At 40.9% G+C, this 7,341-nt stretch overlaps 1 non-coding gene across 1 annotated transcript; it reads left to right on the top strand.

Annotated features, from left to right (window-relative positions):
- The first annotated feature begins 856 nt into the window (after positions 1–856).
- Positions 857–928, top strand: TRNAV-GAC. The gene has a single exon. It is a non-coding gene; the product is annotated as a tRNA-Val (tRNA).
- Positions 929–7,341: the final 6,413 nt, after the last annotated feature.

Raw genomic sequence — 7,341 nt, 5'->3', positions numbered from 1 at the left:
ATAAAGTCTTGAGTGTCAGTAATTTTTATTTGTATTGTTTGTAAGAATAACTCTCGGCAATTGATCCATACTAACTTGTTTAATTTAGGAAATTAAATTTACCTAATTCAGCACTGAACCATTAAATAAATCCAGTCCTTACACTAGTTGTGTCTAGTTAATTTCAATTTATCAAAGCACAAGCCATAGCATTTGTCAAAAACTAACAAGAATAATACTTTAAGCTGTCATCAAGATGCCAGCCTATAGCCCAATGAGAAACAGAAGCAGGTTATGAATTTGAAAGGACAATTGAATGGGTTCAGCAATCTTTGTGGCAGAAAGAAGATAAAAGAAAAAAATCCAAAGAATGTAGAAAAATAGAAAACTGGAAGACATTTTTGAATGAGGGCATCTCACCTATTTCTGTTATTGTTCCCTATGGGTGTTATTGTTCTACTATATTGCAAGTTTTTGTCTGCCCCAGTGGAAAGGGATAAAGATCTGCCTTCAAGTTGAATATGAGTTTTAGCCTGACAGAATGGATATGTATTTTAAGAGAATTGTCTGCTCCTTAAAAAGGCCATGGAAGGGTCTGTGGAATTTTTGTGGAGTGAAGGGGATGGAAGCCAGATTGGAGGGGGTCAAGGAGAGAACTGGAGGAGAGGAAATGAAGATAGCAAGTGTGGATAGGAATGGTAAGAGGGAGATGGGGTGATAATTGGAGGGATCCATGGGGTCAAGGGAGGGTTGTTTTTTTTTAGGAGAGGGGAGACATGAGCATGTCTCATGTTTATGCATGTTAAGCATGTTTAAGTGCTTAGTGCAGTGCTCTGCACACAGTAAGCCCTCAATAAATACAGAATGCTACAGAACAGCATTGGTGGTATAGTGGTGAGCATAGCTGCTTGACAAGCAGTTGACCCGGGTTCAATTGCCGGCCAATGCCGAGATTTCATTTTCCCTTCTAGACTGTGAGCTCACTGTTGGGTAGGGACCATCTCTATATGTTCCCAACTTGTATTTCCCAAGCGCTTAGTACAGTGCTCTGCACACAGTAAGTGCTCAATAAATATGATTGTATGAATGAATGAATTACGATTGAATGAATAATAATAATGGCATTTATTAAGCACTTACTATGTGCAAGGCACTCTTCTAAGTGCTAGGGAGATTACAAGGCGATCAGGTTGTCCCACGGGGGGCTCACAGTCTTAATCCCCATTTTACAGAAGAGGTAACAGGCCCAGAGAAGTTAAGTGACTTGCCCAAAGTCACACAGCTGACAAGTGGTGGAGCTGGGTTTTGAACCCATGACCTCTGACTCCAAAGCCCGGGCTCTTTCACAGCATGTTTGAAGGTAGCAGGGGAAAAGGACTGGAAAGTGAACAGCTGAAGATGGTAGTCAGGGAGGGAAGAAGGGAGAGGGCACGTATGAAGGGATGGGATCAGAACTGCAGGTGGAGGGAGTGGATTTTGAGAGCAGGCAGGAGATTTCTTGATATACTGCTGGGAAAGATAGAAGATTTGAAGAAAGGGCAGGAGGAGAGAGGGACTGGAGAGGAGCAGGGGAGATTTTCGGGCGATTGTGCCTGATGGTTTCAATTTTCTCAAATACTTGTCCAGGTCATTAGGGTCAAGAGATAGGGGAAGTGGGATACAGGGGGCTTGAGGAGGGAGTTAAATGTATAAAACTGTTGGTGGGGGGGGAAATGGACACGTGAGTCAATAGGTTAGAGAAATAATTTTGCAGGGTAAAGGAGAGGGCAGGCAAGGATGAACTTAAAGTGGATGAGGTCAGCCTGATATCTGGATTTCTGCCAGCAGCAGTCTGAGGCTAATGTACAGGAGAAAAGGATGTGGACTGTGGAGTTGATCCAGGGCTGTAGGTTAGTGGTACAAGGTCAACGAAGAGTTAGGGGAGCAAGTGAGTTGAGATCAGAAGAGAGGGTAGGGACCGTCGCTATATGTTGCCAACTTGTACTTCCCAAGCGCTTAGTACAGTGCTCTGCACACAGTAAGCGCTCAATAAATATGATTGATTGAAAGTGTCAAATTGGTCATCAAAGGAAAGTAGTTTTGTTATAGGCTGGTACGTGACGACTTGAGAAAACTGGAAGGAGTCAAAAGATGGGAGGTCTCTCTGGGGGAACAGGACAGATTTGAACAGGAGGGATTTGTGGGGAGGACAAGGATGAGAGAGAAGACGGGGAGGAGCTTGTGATCAGAGGGATTTTTCAGTTGGTGAGGGCAGTAGATGTGTAGTAACTAGAGATGATATCGTGTGAATCCAAATGATTTGTGACAAGATATGTCTAAAAAAATAGTGGGCTTGCACTCTGTTATAGGATTCCTCTTGAGCAGGAATGCAATGATGCTCCATGAAAACTCTCCGGTGAACAGTATTTGGTTTTTATTGCTGTACCCTCAAGCATTCAGTATAGCACACAGTAGTTAACTCAATAAATGCTATTGAAGTTATGACCTTTTGATTCTTTCACAACTGAATTGAACAACATTTAAAATTATTGTTCAGTGATTATTTCATTCAATCCAATAATGATTCAGGGCACTTTATTTTTGCATTGTTTTAACTTTTAAATGCTCCTTTAATTAAAGCTGTGCTATACAATTATTTTATTACAATTGTAAAAGTTCATAAATATCTAGTAAGGAATTTCAAGAATTCAACTCTATTCAGCAATACTCAAGATTCTTATTAAGTGTACTTGTAAGTGGAGGTTTACAGCTGCACAAGAAAAACCTTTGGGGTGCTTTAAAATTCTATGAATCTTTGATGAAAGTGCGTTAATATTTCATTATTATTTCCTGGAAACCATACTATTCCAAATCTTCATTTCAAATGTTTTATTTCTGGTAATTATGAAATTCATAATTGCATTTTCCATTGCATCCCTTGGAAGATGTGACTATATGCATAAATGATGGTAGCAACCAATTTTATGCTTCTTTAATAATGTATTCCTAAATTTGGCTTCAAGGTAAGGAAAGCATTTACCTTATTGATCATAATGCATTAGGTACAACCTGGAAAGTGCTCAGCAGGTTGTATCCCATGCAATATTTCTGAATATTTAAAAAAGTATTATCAATTGTAGGTGCTTCCATCAACTTTTTTTCCTTTTTTAAAACCAGAAAATGGTGACAATTAATTCAGGTATTGTATCGTATATATGGACTTTTTCTATCTGAAGTGTTTTGTACATTCAGTAATTTATTTTGGCTTATATTCCAATCCATGCAGTTTATTAATAATAATAATTATGGTATTAAGTGCTTAGCTATGTGCCAAGCATTATTCTACGCACTGGGGCATATACAAGGTAATCAGGTTGGACACAGTCCCTGTCCCACATGGGGCTCACACTCTTAATCCCCATTTTACAGATGAAGGAACTGAGGTCCATCATCATCATCATCATCATCAATCGTATTTATTGAGTGCTTACTGTGTGCAGAGCAATGTACTAAGCGCTTGGGAAGTAAAAATTGGCAACATATAGAGACAGTCCCTACCCAACAGTGGGCTCACAGTCTAAAAGAGGGAGACAAAACCAAACATACTAACAAAATCAAATAAATAGAATAGATATGAACAACTAAAATAAATAAATAGAGTAATGAAGTGACTTGCCCAAGGTCCCACAGCAGACATGCGGCTTTTCTTTTAAGCAAATATGCAATCAATCTTTTTCCTGCACTTTCCTTCACCTTGTGAAGGTTAGATTTAAATAGATTATCAAATGGCATTTGAACCAGATTACCTAAAGTAGGCATCTTTAGACCATTGTCATTAGCTACATTCCAAATCCAGCAAACTGAATATGCCCAAATAGGTAAATTAGGTAGGTCACATAGCTTCAATTAATGAATAGCACTTATCGAGTAAACTATTGTGTGCAGTACACTCTATTGAATGCTTGGAGGGTAGAGCAAAAAAGCAAATAGTGCCCAAACTATATCTGATTGTATTTACCACCATTCCTGGCACCCCTATCTGTTCTTCCTTCACTGTGTTAAAGAATTCCACTTGCGGCCAGTTTATAAGACTTTTCTGACTAGCTACTCCCAATATGTCATGTTTTTTGTATTGGTCCAGGCCAATAGGATCTGAAACTTTATCAAAACTTTGTTAGAGATGGAATGAATGTTTCTGAAAAATCAAAATGAGTATCCAGGAGGTGTTTGGAGCCAGGGCCTTCCTCCTGACAGTATCCAAAACTCTGTTAAAAATTTATTAGAGAAGGAGAGAATGTGCATCCTTTCCAAGCATTGGCACCAAATTCCCTGCTATGGGAGGGGTTTGAAGCCAATCAATCAATCAATCAATCAATCGTATTTATTGAGCGCTTACTATGTGCAGAGCACTGTACTAAGCGCTTGGGAAGTACAAATTGGCAAGACAAGACAAATTGACAAGCCAGTGCCCCTGAACCTCAGCAGGAAGCTTTATTAAAATCCCTCTGTTCCCAGGTAACAGTGAAATGATACTGGGGGCACAGTAACTGAGAAACAGAGAGAATGTGTATGAAAAATCAAAATCAGTATCCTTCCCTGTCTCCAGCCCCACTGCCTCTGCTACCGGAGAGCTTTGGAACCACGGCTGTGTGGAAGAAAAACTTCACAGACTCTGTGTTATGTTTAAAAGGGTATGTCAGAAACAAGCTTATTAATACTAGCACTTCTTCCAGCACTAGTAGGGAGAGGCAGTTGAGCGGCAGAGATTCCCCTGCTAGTCAAGGCCATGTCAACTTCAAGCAGTACAGAGTTATTTTATATACCATTAGTGCAGCATTCATAACGATCAGAAGAATACAATATAGGAGAAATACTTTAGGATAGAAAGCAGTAAGTCCTTTGAGTGTTATCCATGCAGCCCTGGATCTGCTTTGTTCTGGGTAATCTGATACTACTAATAGGCAGGACCAGGGGTCTTGAATAATTCAAGGAAATAGTTTCATCTTGTCTCAAATCGAACTTGGCTGCTCGATTCGAGTCATTCAGTTCATCCATCTATTTGACTCCATCGAATAGCTAGGCTTGGCTTGAGTAGATCAGGTCATCAGGCACTCCCAGTGTGGTCAAGCAAGCGTAGGACTGATGCAATTCAAAGGGGAAAAGGTCAGAGAAAAAGGAGGTGACAAATGCAGAGCCTTGACAGTTGTGCTTCCCCAGTTGCCACTTCTCCATGCCCATAGCTACATTGGCTCCGTGAGGTGCAGAGCCATGAGCGGGGGATAGAGGAGGAGGCAGACAGGGCTCAAAAGGGTAGAAGACAGGCTCAGCAACATTGGGGAGTTTATTTTTAATTTGCAAATAAAAAGAATACCTGCTGCCACCTCCCCACAGCCAGTCATTTCAACAGGTGAGGTAGCCCCAGTTTTAGAGGATTGATTTTTCATGTAGGGCAGCAGTCATGGCAGCTGTCCTGCTCCCTCCTCTCCCCTCCCCAGCCCCAAGAGCAGCAGTAGTGGCAGGAGCAGCTTTCCATAATTGGCCAGAAGACTCCCAGCTGCTGCATCACAGACCGGGATCCCCTCTGCTGTAAGGGTCTGCTCCAAGTTCATCCATACGCATTTCGGTTTAGGAGGAAACAGCACTTGCTCCTGTGATCACCCTGCATTCCTTCCTCTCCAGCCTCATGAAAAAATCACTCGTCTCTCTTCCCCAGCTCCTCCCCTTTGCTGTACAGTTGGAGAAGCAATTGGAGAAGCAACGTGGCCTAGTGGAAGGGACACAGGTTTGGGAGTCAGAGGTCATGAGTTCTAATTCCTGCTCTGCCACTTGTCAGCTGTGTGACTTTGGGCAAATCACTTAACTTCTCTGGGCCTCAGTTACCTCATCTGTAAAATGGGGATTGAGCCTGTGAGCCCCACATGGGACAACCTGATAACCTTGTATCTACCCCAGTGCTCAGAACAGTGCTTTGCATATAGTAAGTACTTAATAAATACCATCGTTATTATTATTATTATTATGATTACAGTTAGGGTTACCTATTCATTGTGAGACAGATTGTCCCAAAGACATGTGACACAACTGCCTGAAATATTATTTTGAAGGATTTTTCCTGAAGAATTTGTGCAATATTGAAAAATGTGCTGCCCTGTCATGGAACTGCTTAAAGTTCTCTAGGTGATCTCAACAAAAACTCCTGCTTCAACCTAATTTCTGAGCCTAGCAAGCCATCAGTCTTTGTTACAATCTACATGTATTTAGCAATAATAATAATAATGGTGGTATATGTTAAGCACTTACTATGCAAAGCACTGTTCTAAGAGCTTGGAAGGTACAAGGTAATCAGGTTGTCCCACGGGGGGCTCACTGTCTTAATCCCCATTTTACAGATGAGGGAACTGAGGCCCAAAGAAGTTAAGTGGCTTGCCTAAGGTCACACAGCTGACAAGTGGTGGAGTGGTGATTCAAACCCGTTACCTCTGACTCCCAAGCCTGGGCTCTTTCCATTGAGCCACGCAGTAATCTCTTTTGATTAGTTGTAAACTAGACATGTGTACATGTCTCCCCCATTAGAATATAAGCTCCTTATGGAGAGGAAACATCCCACTTCTTTTTTCTGTACTTTAAGTGCCTTTTAAAGTACTCTGCACCAAGTAGAAACACAATAAATCCTGTTGCTGCTACTACTAGCTGTACCATAGGTTCAATTTATTTATAAATTTCCATTCAGTTGAGAGGTATGTTCACAAAATCTAATAAAAAAACCTTTCTTTGGAAGCCATTTAAATAGCAGCTTTGTCTTTAAAAAAAAGCATTGGAGAAATGTAGACTATCAAGCACTTTACTACCAAATGCTTCTGTCCCCACTGTGGAAAACTGATGCAACAGAGGCTGTGATATATATATATATATTTTTTTCTTTTGAATGCCCAGTCCTGCCTGTGTCAACCCAGCTTTAGTTATTAGTACTGAGGAGGTAAATTATGAAAGAAGCAACTCTAGAAGAGCAGAGGAAGAAAACCCACTGGAAAAGCAAACAAGGAGAGAAGAGCTGAGGTAGGAACGTGTCTACCAACTTTGCTATATTGTATTCTCCCAAGTGCTCAGGACCCAGTAAACACTCAATACATGCAATTGATTAATTGATTGAAGTAGGAGTTGGGAAGGTTGTCAGCCAAGCGATCATCAAGGAAGAAGGGACATATAAGGAGAAAAGAGAGATAATAAAAGAAGAGTCCAGACAGAATCTCTGAGAACATAAACTAGATCTCTCCAGAATTTCTGAATGGTAGACTCACCTCCCGACAACTCCCCTTAGCTGTCAGAGGGAATCAGATCCTCAAAATGCTAGTAATGGGAAGTTACCAATGGAAGTTCTTCAAT

Source organism: Tachyglossus aculeatus, chromosome 1 (genome assembly GCF_015852505.1).
Source record: "Tachyglossus aculeatus isolate mTacAcu1 chromosome 1, mTacAcu1.pri, whole genome shotgun sequence".
Taxonomy (NCBI): domain Eukaryota; kingdom Metazoa; phylum Chordata; class Mammalia; order Monotremata; family Tachyglossidae; genus Tachyglossus; species Tachyglossus aculeatus.
The sequence above is the reverse complement of the archived record's forward strand: the minus strand, read 5'-3'. Positions and strand labels throughout refer to the sequence as shown.